This window comes from Lygodium microphyllum, chromosome 25, assembly GCF_053477565.2.
Source record: "Lygodium microphyllum isolate KBCC chromosome 25, Lygodium_microphyllum_v1.1.10, whole genome shotgun sequence".
NCBI classification, from domain to species: Eukaryota; Viridiplantae; Streptophyta; class Polypodiopsida; order Schizaeales; family Lygodiaceae; genus Lygodium; species Lygodium microphyllum.
In genome coordinates this window covers 68,206,395-68,223,886 of record NC_141159.1, presented here as the reverse complement: position 1 = coordinate 68,223,886, position 17,492 = coordinate 68,206,395, and positions in this window count along the sequence as shown.

Here is a 17,492-nt window from a genome sequence, read left to right as displayed (position 1 = left end):
AGAGAGAGAGAGAGAGAGAGAGAGAGAGAGTTGTATTCGCATCTACAAAAGGCCTATGAGACAAAAGTAGATACATCTAAAGTTCAAGAAATTGTCATGTTTTCCAAGTAGAGCAATGAAACTATAGTCTAAAAACATCTAGCTAGGAAACAATAATAATTGAAAATACTAAAAAAAAGCACCAAGGATTGAATACAATATGGAAGTGATATGGGGATCAATATCATGTGAAGATATCCCTCATGGGTTTGTCTAGTATGGATAAGTTGAAGCATTGAGGTAGAGTTGTTAGATGATGTGCCAATATTGCCTATATTCTCTTTTGTTGTATCAAGCTTCTAGCTACAACTCATTTCATTGGCACCAAAATAACCCACCTTATGGAATTATTGGTACAAAAAGGAAATCAACTAGAAGCTATACAAGTTACTAAATATGTCATAACGTAAAGTTAACATAGTGCTTATATTTTCCAAACTTCTCTATGATGGCCATAAGTAACTTAGTGCTTAGGCTTCTTAAACTTCCCTATGATGGCTTTTCCACCTTGATAAATTGCCAATTTTCCCTCACTTCCAGCTACTTTCATCTTGGTGATTTCACTTACTCTCGCTTTGAGCTATGCCAGTATAAGTTCATCTATGATCCATGCTTTGGTTCCCTTCAAAAATTTTGATTGCTTCAATACTTTGACTTTATCTTGCATTCTTGTAAAACCCTAGAGTTCCTCTGGAGTTGCATGCAATCTTCTTTTGCAATGTAACTTCATTAACTACTCAAATTAGCTTTAGCAAGTGCATATGCACTTTGGCAAGTGAGTCTTTCAAAACTTGATTCTATGTGCCTCCAAGTTGAGAACTTGTTTGATAGGTCCTTGGGTAGATCTTGTTGTTAGGGCAAGAGTTGAGGCCTAACCCTCACCCCTCCTTACACCTATGAAGGTTATTATAGATATGTAAATTGTTGGACTCCATATGCTTGAATAGAGACCCTTACATAAACGGGGGAAAAAGGGGGGAGGGAAGGAGGGGAAAAATGACTGCTAAGTAAAGAAAATGCAAAAAGTGGAGTAGAAAAGGAAAGAGACATTATTAAGGACCCTCTAGACATTGGTCTGGTCTGCAAGTTGATAGAGAGAGCTCATGAGGGTTGGCTAGATTGATGGTGTTTATATGCATTTATTTGTGTGTGTGTTCTTATAGATGACTCAAAAGCCTATAGGATAAAGAGACAGCCATCAAGATGATAGAAACAACCCACCTAAGTGTGCCAAAAGAAGAAACCCACTTGGATAGCCATTGGCACAAAAAGGAAACCAAATACTAAAGCTAGTAAAGTTACTAAATGCATCATGATCCAAAAGTAGCTCAATAGTTAGGCTTTTCGAACTTCTCTATTATAGATTTTCACCTTGATAAATGGCACATTTTCTCTCCTTCCTAGTTGCCTTCATCTTTGGTGGTGCTTTGAGCTATGTTTGTGTTAGTTCATTTGCAATTTGTATTTTTGTTCCCTTTAATTGGCCATAGTTTAGTCTCTAGCCTATATGTCTTACAACATCCCTGGTGGTCTTTGCCATTTAGTTCCTCTTGTGTTTCTTCATGCCATCCATTAGAAATGCATCATAAACATGCATGAAAGAAAATATTCTTTTAAATGTAGCTTTATTAAGCGAGTACTAAAAATACGGTGTCTATTATATCTTGTTTATTTGCCTCTTCCTTGTTTAGATTTCCTTCTCTACTTCCTCTTGCACTTTGATTGTCATTTTCTTGACATCGTCTTCAATCTTCTTATTAGTTGTAGGCATCTTTGTCTCTAGCTTTTGTGCTAGCTCTACCAAGTGCATAAGTACTTTGGCAAGTTTGTCTTTCAAAAAAAAAAACTTTGCTTGCAAGTTCCAAACTTGTAGTTGTAGGTATTACTCCCATCGAATTGGCTCTTGATTTGGTTTGGGTAGTGTTGGGAAGACTATTGAGAAAGTCTTTAGGTACATCTTGTTGCTAAGGCTTCGGTTTAACATGCACTCCAAGATGTTGCACTTGCATTGTAGAAGGAGGTGATTGAGGGGGATTAGAATCCACTTAGCTCATATGTGTGAATAGATTTTATGTGAAAGAGAGGGAGATAGAGTGTAAAATGGAAAAATAGGGTTGAAACTATCTCTAAAGCCTAGAAATACAAAATGCAAGACTTTTAGTGTTGGCTTGTATGAGTTGCTATGACAACTATTTAAGATAGGCTTATTGAGATGTTAGAGAAATGTAGACTATTTGATTGATGGAAAAATTTTTATGCTAAGGAGGGCTAACTAATGGTAGACTATTAAATTGATGGAAAAATTTGCCACTAAGGAGGGCCAACTACTACTGAAAGCTTATGAGAAGACTATGTTGCTTCAAATGATGAGTTCAAACACATTTGTTGAGAGAGAGAGAGAGAGAGAGAGAGAGAGAGAGAGAGAGAGAGAGAGAGAGAGAGAGAGAGAGAGAGAGAGAGAGAGAGAGAGAGAGAGAGAGAGAGAGAGAGAGAGAGAGAGAGAGAGAGAGAGAGAGAGAGAGAGAGAGAGAGAAACCACCTTTTGGACACCTCAAAAGTGCATAGGACAAAGAGATACACATAAAGATTTTAGTTACAACACACTTTAGGTTGTCATTGGCATGAAAAGAAGAAACCCACTTGGGGGTGCCATTGGATGAAAAAGGAACCTAAATGCTAAAGCTAGAAAGATACATCATGACCCAAAAGTAACTTAGTGCTTGGGTTTTTTGAACTCCTATGATCTCAATAGACTTGGTTTCTCTAGTTCCTTGTAGTATTGCATTATAACATTTTTTTGAGGGTTCCTTGTAGTATTGCATTATAACATTTTTTTGAGGCCTTGCCAACACAACTTTCCACACAATTTTGCGATGTTAATCCCTAGTGCTATTAGGGGGTCAAAGGTGTGTTGAAAGTAGGAGACTCCTATATCTAAAGAGGGTCATCTCCCTATCACATGGGCCAATCCATGATGCATCATCAAGGATTTCCTTCCTAGAGGTGCAAAGAACATAGACACTATGCAATGGATTGTCCCAAGGAAGATATGGGGACCCCAAGAATAAATTAGCAAAATGTATATGAGACACTACACGAGGAAAGATGAAGATCTTGCCCCTAATTGAATTATATTCAAATTGCATAATGTAATAAACCAAAAGGCCCACTTTGGAGAGGATAGTTAGGCTTAATAGTATCTACCTAAACTGAGGCCATTGGTGGAACCCAAGAGCCTATTAGGATGAAGCTACTAACTATAATCGCACCCTTCAATCACATGGTGGTCTTGTTATTTTTAATTGTGGCATATGAAAATAGTATGCATAGCCCCTACTCCTTCAAAGTCTCTTAAGGATGAAGCTACAATGGTGGCAAAGGTATTAGAGGGTTGGAAGCAAGTAGGCATGAGTTTGCTTAACCTAGTAGAGAGAAAGGAAGCAATAATTATAATAAATTTTGCTTGAAATTTGAAGGGTCACTCAAATTTTCATTTGGAAGGCCTTAAAAAATTGCCATTTTCTTTTAAAGATATTGGAAGGGCATCCGATTCATTTTAAAATTAATTTACATTAATTTGAAAGGTAATACTAACCTTTTTTTGCAAGGGTGAAACCGCCTTCAAAGGATGTTGCAACCTTCAAAATTCAAGTATGGAAGCAAAGTTTTTTGGAGGCATGCAAGTGTTCAAGGACTATGGTAGACCGAGGCTCGAAGTAGGAAGCCAAGTGAAGATAATGTTCCAAGGTGTAGGACTATTTTGTTGCATGCTATTAATATTAACCCTAATGATGAAGTTATGTATGAAAATATGCTACAAGACCTGAAAGAGACCCATGAGAGGGATAAAACCCACTATTAATGCTCAAACAAACAAGGTGTAGAATTCAGAAAATCTAAAGCAGAAGACAAGGCCAAGGCAAAAGTGAAACAGAAGATGAAGGCACGCCAAGAAGAATCTGGATACACAAGAAGTGTAGAAAAGTCCTAAATCACGGAGAAAGGCGCATAAGAAAAAGTGCAAGTCAATACTTTTGTAAAGGAGCACAGGTGCACCATGATTTATTTTAAGAGCGAGGGCTCTCACCCGTGCAATTTGTAAAGGTAGATGGGTGGTAGGAAGGAAACTAGGAAGATAGAATGACAATGGGAAAAGTGAATGAGAAGCTCATTCTTGTGTGTGGCCAAAAGTAGCTCTTCTCCTCCTCCTCCTCCTCCTCCTCTTCTTCTTCTTCTTGCTTGCTTGCTTGAGCTTGTGCTTGAGAGAGGGAGTGTGAGAGTGTGAGGAAGTGAGTGTGTGAGGGTGAGGGACCGTGGAGAAGAAGCTCCCCATCTTCTCCTCTCTTATTCTCTTCTCTTCTCTTCTATTCTCTTGCTTGCGGCAATGGAGCTTGGGGCATGGAGCTTGAGGATGGAGCTTGCTTGAAGCTCACACTTGGATCGTGGAGCTATCGAAGTGCTCGGGAGAGGAGATAACTTGATCGGGCATGGAGGTAAGCTCACTACACTCATAGAGATGGATAGCATGTCGGCTATGTGAGAGGTAGCCATTAGTGCTCGGCTTGGAACACTCGAAACAATAAGCGGTCCATGGGTCTTGCCGGTCGATCGCCTCTACATTTTGGTTCTGTTGTGCCAGGACCAACGGATTCAAGCCTTGAGCGCTTGTGCACTTCGAATTGAGCATTGAAGTAGGGTTTTTCCCGAATTGGTGCTTGAGGTAGATAGGTAGGAAGCAAGGGATTTTGAAGAGGTATTCGATCTCCTTAGCAAGTAGGTTTTGGTTTTTTGGATTTGGAAAAGGATGTTGGAGTAGTGTAGGTATTTGCTTTGTGATTTGGATGCATTAGGGTAGGAAAATACAAAGAAAAAAGAGAAAAACAAGCATTTGGGTTTCTGCTGTCATAACAAGGCAAGAGGGTTTGATTTGTTTGTCGATTTGCATTTTGAGTTTATTTGTTATTCCAGGTATATACAACTCTTTCCCTCTACCCATAGCTTTGATCTGGAGGTGCGTGCGATAGGCCATGACCTAAATTGTGTGATTTGAGCGATTTATTGTTGCGTCGGCCAAAATTGCTCGGCGTTCGGCCTATTCGAGTGGCGGCGATTTTGGGCTGAGTCCCAGAATCAGCCCTTGGCCCGAGTGGGCCCTAGGCCCACTCGAATCGGACGCATTAAAATTCGGCCCTTGATCCACTCGACTCGGACACCCACCACTCGCCCCATTCGAATCGACCATTCGGACCATTTAGGCATTGGGCCCACCTGACTCCCGTCTCGGCCCAAACCCATTCAAACGAATCGGCCCTAACCCCACTTGGATGACTTGACATTCGACTTGGCTGAATTGACCATTCGGACCAACCTGACATTCGGCCCACTTGACTCGGCCCTCGGTCCCTCCATCAGTCGGGGCCCTTAGACAACCACATTTGGATTAGCCGAAGAGGACATTCGGCCCAGTTGCATTCGGCCATTTCCTCATTCGACCCTCGGCCATTTGGACGGGCCAAATCAGGAATTTGGCCCCCTGCAATTTGGACCTGTTGGGCCGAATTTTGATTTTTGAAAATTTTTACATGTAGACCCTAAAATCGACCCAGAGACCATATAGAGCCAAAACCACATCATAGATACTCGGCTAAAATCTAGAGCAAGTAGTTCAGAACTTGGCTATGAACAGTCCTTTAAACCGCGCATGGTGTTTAGCGTAACAACCCTGTGGGCTGGGGGGATTGCCCCCCTCAGATCCTTGTAGAGAGGGCTCTGCCCTTTCAAGTCTTGGCTTATAAATTTAAGCCTTCTGAAAAATGCATTTGTGTTTCCAATTGCATGACCAGATGTGGACTCTCCCCTGATGTTTTGGGTTGTGTGTGCAACGCCATTCAAGGTGCATCTACCATCAAGACTGTCATGTCCAGTCATCCTTGCAATTGTAGCTTGATGTTGTTCCGTTCCGCTCTGACTAGATGCAGTTTGAATGCAACCTATACATGTTTTCGTGGCGTGGCCTTTTTGCCCTTGTTGGCTAGATTGGCCCATTGAGGTTTTAGGATCTCTATTTGTCTTTGTTCGGGTATGGGCTTTTGGTTGCTGTTTTGCAAGTGAGAATCTATGCTTGTGCAGAGCCATTACTACACTAGGATCCAATTTGGAGAACTTGTCACGGTGCGTGTTTTCTCTCTAACCTACTTGGGGGTCTGTCTGCTTATCTTAGGGTCAAACTCACTGCAACGAGAGAGCACACAGTCGATGCTCTCATCGATGATGGAGCTGATTTTCATATCTTGACTTATGAAGCATGGACCTTGCTAGGCTAACCCGAACTCACACAAACTAATGAAACTCTTAGTCCTTATGGGGGACATCCACAAGCACTTGTAGGGAAGTGCAAAATCCTTGTAACTATTGAAACTAAAAGTTTGCCTGTCCTATTCCATGTCCCTCCAAATAACGTTAATTATGGAAAGGAAACCCTCCTAGGACGACCATTTAAGAGGGCGACGAAGTGTGAGGCCAATTATGTGACATAGAGGATACACTTGACACTATTGGGGGTGAGGGTAATGACAACCTTTAGTAAAGGTGACCTCATCAAACCTTGAGGGAAGGACAAGGAACATTTTGATGTGCTAGGCAAGCCTGGTAATAAGAGCAAGGACTTTTTGGAAGAGTTGATAGAAGCACATGTTGAACAGAGAGAACCATTGAGCGAGGCCTTGCGTGAAACAAGAAGGTCAAGAGACAATGCCAAAGATAGGCTTTGGACTTATAAATATCGTGGAAGACCATAAAAGAAGCCAAAGCCTTGTAGACGAAGGTATCAATGGAGAGCCAGCACAACGCCATGATGGATATCCAAAGTGTTGCTATGTACTCAAGGGTATTATGCAGGTAACCGATGGATTTGGGTACCAAAACCCCCTGCTAAACCACCTCTGTCAGCCAAAGGCTAGGACATATCAAGAGCAAAGAAGCGGGGAGGAAATCTAAACGAAAAACCAAGTCTCGAGTCAAAAGCATTTGAGTGACCAAGCCCCTCACGATTGAAAGCAAGAAACCAAATGAGACTATTCGAAGGGTAGATACTCAGCCTAGTGTGCTTGACAAGCAGATATTAGATATACTTGTCAAGTGTACACTAAAGCCACTAGTGCCCAAGGAGCCTTTGATTGGCCAAGAGGATCATGAGTATCATAGACACAACAGTGCTCATGGTGAGGTTAAATGCCCAACAAAACAAATGGCAAAATCATCTAATAGCCACGAGCAAGTCTTCTAGCAAGTGTCCAAGCCTCTTACGAGTCCCAAGTCTCCCACACCCTCTCTCCCTAAATGGACACAAGAAGCTCAACAACAGTCGTCAAGTGCAGCTACTCAATCCCAATCTCTATCTCCACTTGAGCTTCCAAATGCCCAAGGTATGGGACATGACAACACCCCTAATTCTTAATCTAGGGATGTGCCCGTGCAATCCATCGTGACTGACTCAATGGATGCTTGATCTGCACCGGTGAATGCTCAAATGGCAACAAAAGACACGACCACTTCCAATCTGCCTAAGGAATCGACATCATAGTCGACCAATGTCCTCTGACCTAGCCGCTACTACTTCCAATAAGGAATCATAGCTTGTACCCTCACAACCTAGCAAGACTATTCAACAAGTCACAGCTACGTACCGTGAGGACATGCTAGAGAAAAAGGATGTTGAGGCCCAACCAAGCATATCAACATCGGACCTAGTTCAGGGTCCTGAGTCCTTAAAGGATACATCGCAACTGCCCAAGAAAAAGAGGAGAAAACAACGATAGTTGCTAGTGGCTGTAGGCACTAAGAAGATCGAGACCAAGAGCACTGAAGAGCTAAGGAATAAAGCATCGAGCCTATCTACCAATGAACCCATTGCCATCTCCCCTAACAGTGGTGAAACCTCAGACACATCCGTGTGCTCTGATAAGTCCAAGCAACCATTACCATCAACGGTTGCTTGCAACATTCAATCCACCGACAATAGAACTTACTTTGACCAATCAAGAGTGGATACAACACTCTCACAACACATTGACAGAACTATACTAGTCACATCCAAGGGAAACCATGACACAATAGCAGCAAAGCCTCGGGAGAAACACAAAAACCTCAAAGATGTACGCAATCCTAGCATTGACCAAACTTGCTGATCTAGACTCGACCCCCCAGCTATGCTAAAGTCTAGAGAAACTCCTAGAACCTTGCAAGAGATGGCTACCGAGCAAGCCTTCATAGAACACAGAAGTATCACAGAATGCTTAACCAAGTTGGATGCTAACTCAAATTATTCTCACGTGTCTACATCCTTGTTGCAGACGTGGGTACATTCCCTAAGGAGTAGCTTGAGGAATACTTGCCATTTCCTCTATCCTAGGAAGATCAAGAATATCTTGACGAGCACTATGACAAGCTCCTACATATGCACATGCAACTTATCTCTGATGAGGAAGCCGACAACTTATGCTTAACTGTGATGTTCAATGAAGGGCTTTGCCAACCAAATCTCTTAGAGATAGAGTAACTAAAGCGACAATCAGAGGGTCGAAGTCAATTTGAAAAACATTGGTTTGAAAATCGCATTACAATGATTGAACTAGGAGCCCAGATTATGATGGTCTCAGAGGAGAAATTGGCTAGATGGCGGTCTCAAAGAGACCCAACCTATATGGTGCCAACTTCCTTTCGAGTGCTAACTGCCATTCAGGGTATGGACTTAGCCAAAACTAGCCAAGAAAACTCTCTGGTTGATAAGGTTCTCTCACTGAGGAGGAGCTACATGTTGCGAGTATACTTGGACAAGGTACCATGCTACTCGATGTTGCAAAATATCTATTGTTATTGAGTAGGCTGCCATGAGTACTGGATGTGTGTGCCACACTCTAATACAATCTTGAGTTCTACAATTGGTTTTATCCTCACGAAGCGACATGGATTCATAAATGTGTACATAAATAAACAATGAGTTTTGAGACTGTGTATAGATAATACTAAAAAATCCAAGCCAGCACATGCAGAAGCAATGATAATCAAGCATAGGTGATATGCGTCGAAGTCAACACCAGGGGATTTAGATAAGTGATGTCTTTTTGAGTTGCACGTGCTCATTATGATTGAAGCATATGACTTGCATGTACTCTCACGAGTTGTCAAGTGGATGCAGGACGATACGGGTCTTTGTACGAAAGCGTTCAATGTCCAAGTCACCACAAGACCACCAACCCCACAAAGAGACATTACAGAAAAATAAACAAAAATACTAAGAACAAAGAGCCATGACGAAAGCCCCGTTTGCTGAAAGAGAAAATCACCCCTACAAATATAGCACACATTGCACTTGAGCATGGCCCAAAGCATAGTCATTGGCTACTCTCTCTTTCTTGGCCAAACTCTACATCTGGCTCATTGCAGTTGCTATCTCATTTGTACCGATGTCTCACATGTTATGAAAAGTTTTGCAAAATCTCAAGTGTATCTCTCCATCAACTGTTCCTCTAGCATCGAGGCTAGTAACACAATCATCCTTGTAATATCCATTTTTCACAGCCTTTGGATCTTGGCATTTCTCAGTCCAAATGAAAGGCTAATTGCCTCAATGTATTGCATTGAGTGTATCCATTGTATCAAAAAAGAAGAAAAGGGGGAGAAAACGAAAAGAACAAAAGAAAGCACTCACGATCACAGCACAACACCTAGGGGTCCCCAAATTGGGTACGTCCCGTGACCTTGGTCGACTGGCTCCGTCCCTAATCCCCTAGCCCTTTTACACATCCCCCACAATTGTTCAGGGCATATCAAGGGCAGGATATACCTAGGGAGCTCGTGTCACCTATGGTTAGACCTGTCACCCTGAACCATTTGCACAATTCTTTTTCGCTTTCCATCTCAAGGCCATTGTAATCAACAATGGTAAGAAAGGCATGGAAGACCATGGAAAGTACATTGTACTCTTCAACCACTACAAGTAGCCACTAGCTACCAAAGCCAAGGCATCAATGAACTCAATTATGCTACATCGTGTTGTCAAAAACACAAATGATATCTCAACAAGCCTTCAAGTGTACTTCTCCTCAACATCAACAATTTTTCCCACCTCATTGAACCCTTGCTTCATCCACCCATTGTTATGAGGAACCAGGCCAGCTGTCTTCTAACTACGTAATATCTAAGTATGCACGCACACTCACATAATATCTACACCATGATATATACACAGTTTGGGTCCTCAAGTGCAGAACAATACTCTCAGCTTGCTTAGAGTTCGACTTGTCTCCCAAACTAATCAAACTATGTCTTGTGAACAATAAGAAGGCTAGCACTAATCCCTAGGGAGAGACTATATGGGAGGTTTTCAATTGTAGGTATTGAAGACTCCAACAAAAGTACCGTCAGCTCTTCATCAACACTCAACTCTGAACTCTTGTCCTATATCATCATGCAAGCCCACCAACAAATCTTCACATGCAAATCCCTAAAAACCAACACATGTGCCCACCATTAGTGCAATTTCCAACAAAGAACAACCTTATCACCAACTCCAACAACCCTACCATCAGCCAACCAAGCCAACAACCTGCCCCCAATGACCTTCATCCGCACCACTACCAAAACTCCTCCATGGCAAACCACAGATGTCCCTACCACCTGTGTCTTTGGTGCATGCCAAAGCCTGCTACCTACGACAGTGAGTGCCATGGGATGTCTAGGAGGGGGATAATGTTAACCCTCAAATGAACAAGGTGTAGAATTCAGAAAATCTAAAGCAGAAGACAAGGCCAAGGCAAAAGTGAAACTGAAGACGAAGGTGCGCCAAGAAGAATCTGGAAACACAAGAAGTACAGAAAAGTCCTAAATAATGGAGAAAGGCACACAAGAAAAAGCGCAAGTCAATATTTTTATAAAGGAGCACAAGGCGCAACATGATTGATTTTAAGAGCACGAGCTCTCACCCGTGCAATTTGTAAAGGTAGATGGGTGGTAGGAAGGAAGCTAGGAAGATAGGAGGACAATGGAAAAAAGGGCTTAGGCCATGATTGGCCATGTAAAAAAGGGGATAAGGGGATGACCGCCCAAAAGGGAATTAGGGTTTCGTATATAAAGTTGAAAAGTGAATGAGAAGTTCATTCTTGTGTGTGGCCAAACGTAGCTCTCTTCTTCTTCTTCTTCTTCTTACTTGCTTGCTTGAGCTTGAGCTTGTGCTTGAGAGAGGGAGTGTGAGTGTGTGAGGGTGAGGGACCGTGGAGGAGAAGCTCTACATCTTCTCCTCTCTTCTTCTCTTCACTTCTCTTGTCTTTCTCGCGGCAATGGAGCTTGGGGCGTGGAGCTTGAGGATGGAGCTTGCTTGAAGCTTGCACTTGGATCGTGGAGCTACTAGAGTTCTTGGGAGATGAGGTAACTCGATTAGGCATGGAGGTAAGCTCACTACACTCGTAGAGATAGATAGTGTGTCGGCTATGTGAGAGGTAGCCATTAGTGCTCGGCTTGGAACGCTTGAAACAATAAGTGGTCTGTGGGTCTTGGCGGTCACATCTACACCCACAACCTTAAGGCACAATTGAAAGGAAGATGTGAGGTTTATGGCATGAACCAAATGCATTCTATTAGATGTTGCTCAAAGAAAAAAGGAAAAAGGAAATTATAGTCAAGTTGATCATGGAAGAAGCCCCTATCATGATGGGAGTCTTCTCCTGCTCTGACAAGGATCTAAGGATTTCCTTTATCTTAAGAGGCTTATCACAATGAAGGCCTTAAGGTCTAAGTAAAGGCCACTTGTTGGCACTTGATGGTAGAGACCCATTCCAAGTTCTACTTTAACTCTCCAAAAGAAAAATGAAAGAGGAAGTCATAGTCTCAATAGAAAGCTCAAATGGGTTGTCAAGGGAGGATATTGCAAAAATTCTAGAGCTATTTTGGAGCCACTTTTTGGCCTTAATTGGCTAGGAAGAGGTTGTTGCTAGACTATGAACACACGAAGGCTTCTTTTCTTAGTACAAGTGATTTTAATGAAGACTACTCAGTCAAACATTCTATCTTTATGATAGGATACTCCAAATAATCTTGATGTAGACAATGCTTAAATTGGAAAGGCCTTTAACCAAGGAAGAGCTAAAATTGTCTCTTGTCCTTAACCAAGGAAGAGTTAGAATTGTCTTTTGCTAAAGTAAAAAGTGACAAATTCTTGGCCTAGATGTACTAATAGAGTTGTTTCGATGTATCTGGGAGGCATGTGGAGAAGATTTGACAACACAACTAAAGTTCTATAATAGAATAATTTCTCATCACTTCTATGAACAAGAATCATGTCAAATAGTGGAGACCCTTGATAATGCTTAATTTAGCCTATAAGATAATCAATACCAAACTATCTAATTAGATAGTTTGTGACCCAATTTTGAGACTAGCTCTCTCCACTGACCTAAGACTAAGCTCAAGCAATGAGTTTGTGTTTCTAAACATGGATTTTGACAAAGGCTACAACAATAAGGTGAGCTAAAATTTTGTCATTGCCATTCTTGAATGCAAGGGCTTTCGGTAGAATTTTAGAAATACGGTAAGCATCCTTTTCATCGATGCCTTGATGAAGATTTTTGTAGATGGGATGTGCTCATCCCCCTTTTCTTTACATAGGTTTGAGGAAAGGATGCACATTGCCACAACTTCTTGTTGCAATGATTACAAATATGCCCTTAGAATGATTGAGAGCAAAGTCAATAAAGGAGTGCTCAAAGGGATATCCTTACAAAGCAAGGATGCTTCTCCTCCCACTTCTTCACTAATGTCAATAACTTACAGGAGGTAGAAGAGGGGCTAGTTTGATCTCTACTAGAGTACCATTCAATTGGCACAAAATCATATCTTTCATGCAAAGAAAAAGAATATTGAGGTGAAGTATAATTTCACTAGGGAGATGCTTAAGGACAAGTGTAGTGAGCTGGTCAAGATCTATACAAATGATACCTTACAGATCTTCTCATGAAGAGTTTACCTTTTGAGAAGTTTGTAGATTGCAAAGTGCTAATGGGCATTGGATAGTGTCTTTTCTTTCTTCTTATACTCCCATAAAGGCACGGGGTCTTTAAGTGGGAGATTGTTGGGGTAAAGGCCAATGGCCAAAAGCCAAGAAAACATCCCTTGTATATGTACACACTATACAATCATATATAAGTTATGATAACAAAATCATATATAAGTTACGATAACAAAAAATAAGGGTACCATTCATTTTTGTAACCCATATAACTCTCTTGTGTCCTTTTGTCTATCTCAATCCTCTCGCACTCCATGGCTTCCACCTTGCATCCCACCATTGCTTCTCTCTTAGGTAGGAAACCCTAAAGATTTTGTATGAAAGGGATAAGAGATAACAAAAAAAGCTATTCATGTGTATGCAAACTTGTGGTCTTCATGCTTATGTTATCATTTCTTGCAAGGGAGAGAGTGAGGTTGAGGGAGAGGGTGAGTGGTAGTGTGAGAGTAAGGGATATTGAGCAAGAAGCTTTTGCACCTTTCTTCTTTTCCTAATCTATTCTCTTAGATAAACTTGAGTGATAGTGAGAGCTTGTGAGGTAGGGAGAACGAGGATGTAAGGGACGTGGGAAGTGAAGTTTCCATCATCTTTCTTCTCATCCATGAGCTAGGGCCTTGGTGGTTTGTGCAAGTACAACAATGATGCAAGCGAGAAGTCAAGCAAGTAGGCATACATGTGTATTATGGAGCAACGCTTGTAAATGTGTTGCAAATACAATATGCTAAAGGTTGGTAAGCACACTCACTACAAACATCTCAATAATTCAACTTACTTTGGTAGGTGAGTTCGTTATGTATTATGCACGCGTGAGTAGGCTAGGTGAGAGGTAGCTAGATTTAGTGAGTCGAACCCTTGAAACAATAAGGGTCTGTCCGTGTTCTTGTCTTTGGCATGTGAATTCTACACACACCACCATGCACCTACTTGCATTAAGCATAAGAAAAGAAAGGAACCAATTGTGCATGTAGTCTAGTTGGCAATTGGACATGAGGTAGATCAAAACATATTAACTATGAGGAACATCATTACAAATAAACACACCAAGCTTAATCAAAATCTTAAACATAAGAACTACAAGATCATACTCAAAAAATTCAAAAGTCAACAATGATAATCATAATAATAAAAAACTTTTAAATCAAACTCATATTGGCAAAAACCTAGGTTGCACCCTTGAGTGGGAATAGAATAATGGAGGTAAGATAGAGCTCACATGTATAAGGATCAAGGAATAAAGTAATGGAAAGAATACTATCAAAACACATACCATAAATAAGCTCTCAAGTAAACTAAGTAAACTTACACAAACCAACAGACACCTTGAAACCATAAGAAGTCAAAATCTACACAAGGGTAAAGTGGCAGATTAGGCTATTCAAGAGCCAATGAACAAGTACATGTGCTCATGTAGTGGCTTGGAAAATTTAACTCCCAAAAGGAAAGTAGGCCTTATAATGGCAAACCCAACTTAGGATAACTTGAAATTGAAAACATTCTTACACTAATTAATAGAATCATGTGATTCCCAGAGTAGGAGACATTTAGACACAAAGCATATAAGATGGAGAAGGAAAGGTACTTGGGACATGTCCCTCAAGACTTGCATGAATGATTCCTTGGGAGACCTTTTTCAAGGGAAGTTATTTGGAAATTCAAGCATATTATAGATAGGAACACATGGCCAACATGCTATAATAATGGAATAGGTCATATGCCTGGGGTGGAGTAGTCCAAGTCCCCTTTCATAGACAAATAAACTAGATGTTAACCTCACAATAAAAGAGTGTTGAAGGCGAGTTAAAGTAGAAGCACGAATGATTGGAAACGACCAAGGGTGCCCAATTTGAAATTTGGGGTTGTGAGAATATGTTAAAGAGCTTAATGTATTAATCTAGGTGTTGCACATCCGCAAGGTGCTTGTGCAATTTTTTGATTTATTGCATATGGATGAACACATATTCATTATTGGAAACATTTAGTATAAGCCATGGTCACTCTTGTGCAAATTGTATTATAACTTGAACTTACATTTAGAAGACCTACAACAATGAATAAGAAGGTTGCAAGGAAACTCTATTCAATTTACAAAAACCACGTCCAAAAAGACAAAGTGCATGCAAAAATAAAAAGAACTAGTCATAAAATTAGAAGTAGAGTGTTGCAAACTAAAGTTGAAGCCCTAAAATCAAACCCTTATGTATATAATATGTAAATTAAATAGGGAGCTTATTCTTGTGTACGCAAGTTTGGAGCTTCTACTCTTCTTTCTTCTTGTCTATTCTCTTATGCACCATTGCTTTTGAGAGAGAGAGAGAGAGAGAGAGAGAGAGAGAGAGAGAGAGAGAGAGAGAGAGAGAGAGAGAGAGAGAGAGAGAGAGAGAGAGAGAGAGAGAGAGAGAGAGAGAGAGAGAGAGAGAGAGAGAGAGAGAGAGAGAGAGAGAGAGAGAGAGAGAGAGAGAGAGAGAGAGAGAGAGAGAGAGAGAAAGAAAGAAAAGAAAGAAAGAAAGAAAGAAAGTTATATTAACGTCTTCGAAAGACCAAAACTGGCCTATGAGACAAACTGTGATACAACTGATGAGGTCCAGCTATCCAAAATAAAAGTGTTGAATGAAAAGCTAAAAACTGGAAACTGAAAATACGGTGCTGTGAGTGTGATAAGTGTCGTGTATGTGTATGTGCGAATGTAGCTCTGGTACTCCAGATAATGCCTACAAAAGGGGAACAAATGTCGGATGTGATAGGGGAACAACTGTCGGCTGTGATAAAGTGGTGCGATGTGTATATGTAACAGATGCAGGGAGATATACTATCCTGGGATGTAGTAGCAGTCGTCGAAGTCGCTAATAGCAGGTGATCCCTCCTGGATGCAAGATGTGGTACATCGGCGGTGGAGAAAGAGCAAACTGGAGATCTGAGATCCAATGTGTCGAGTGTCATCGGATCTCAGTCTGCTATCGATGTAGATCAAGAATCCTCCGGATCTCCTGTTGGTGTGGCTGTGGGGTCCGAAACCCACGAATCCTCGTGCGGCGTCGGGTACGCTGGTCCTCAGCCTGCTGTAGTGTGAGCCCGGAGGTCTGGCTGGAGGCTGGTACAGTAGCTCTCACTCTGTCTGTCTGAAAGAACTGTGTAATAGTCGTCTGGGTGGGCCCCTCTCTGACTGGGACCCACTGTGTGCTCTGCTCTCTGATGTGCCATGCCTCTCCCAGAAAACGGCCAAATGATCTCTGATCCATATCAGTCATACATCCCTGAAGTGAGCTACTCAATGTGTATCTAGATCTCAACTCTGAGTATGCCGGGCATCTGAGAACAAAATGCTCCTCACTCTCCACCTTTGATCTGCAAAGGGGGCATATCCTCTCCTCCCGTGGGATGCCGCTGGCTCTGCCTCTCTCAATCATAAGCTGATGTGATGATACCCTGAGCTGTCCAATAAGAACTCTCAATCGATGTGGCATATAGATCTGCATATATCTCGGAATCTCTATGAATCCTTGCTCTGATATCCTCAAGAACTGTGTATAATAATGTGCCATCTTCGATGGCAGTGGCTGTGCAGGGCTGACCCATGTCCTTTGTATATAAATATGCCATATCTCCTGTCTGATGACTCTGTTCCTCTCAGAGAGAGAGAGGGTGTAAGTGGGAGCCTGAGTATCATATAGAAGAGGTGGGAGTCTATCAATGTCCAGCCCATGTCTGTCAAACCAAGCTCTAGTCTGTGCATACCATGATGTGGTATCCCCCGCTCGATCCATCTCCTGAGATGCCATATATGCTCTATATGCAATGCGATCTCTGTCCATATCCTGAAATCTGTGTAGGAAGCAGACTGTCTGAAATAATGCCTCGACTAGCATGGGCGGTGTGGCAAGCTCTGCTCGCACAATGTCATGTGGGATCGAGGCCTTGCTGCGAATCAATCTAGATATCATGATCACCTGAGGTCTCTCCATCAATGTCCATACATAATCGACAAGGCCTGGTCCCCATATAGCTGCTCCATACATCAGTGCTGGAGTGACTAGAGTATCAAAGAGCCACCCCTTGGTGCGGGGCTCCTGGAAATGTGCCTGATGACACTGTCGCTCCATAAGAGCCAATGCTGAGTATCCTCTAGTGAGGCGGTCACGAGCTGCCTGTGTCATCGAGAAAGTCCCTGAAGCTGCTGTAAAGGTGACTCCCAAATATACATATGATCCAGTGACCTCAATACTCCCTCCTGCTGCCATGAAAATACTCTATCTGCTATCTGAGAGAGAGAGAGAGAGAGAGTGTGTGTGTGTGATTAAGGGTCTAGAGAGTGAAACTCATATTCTCTTCTTACTTTTCCTCTCTTCTTCTTTGGCTTCCATAACTTGGAAATTGAGAAGTAGAAGAGAGGTTGAGA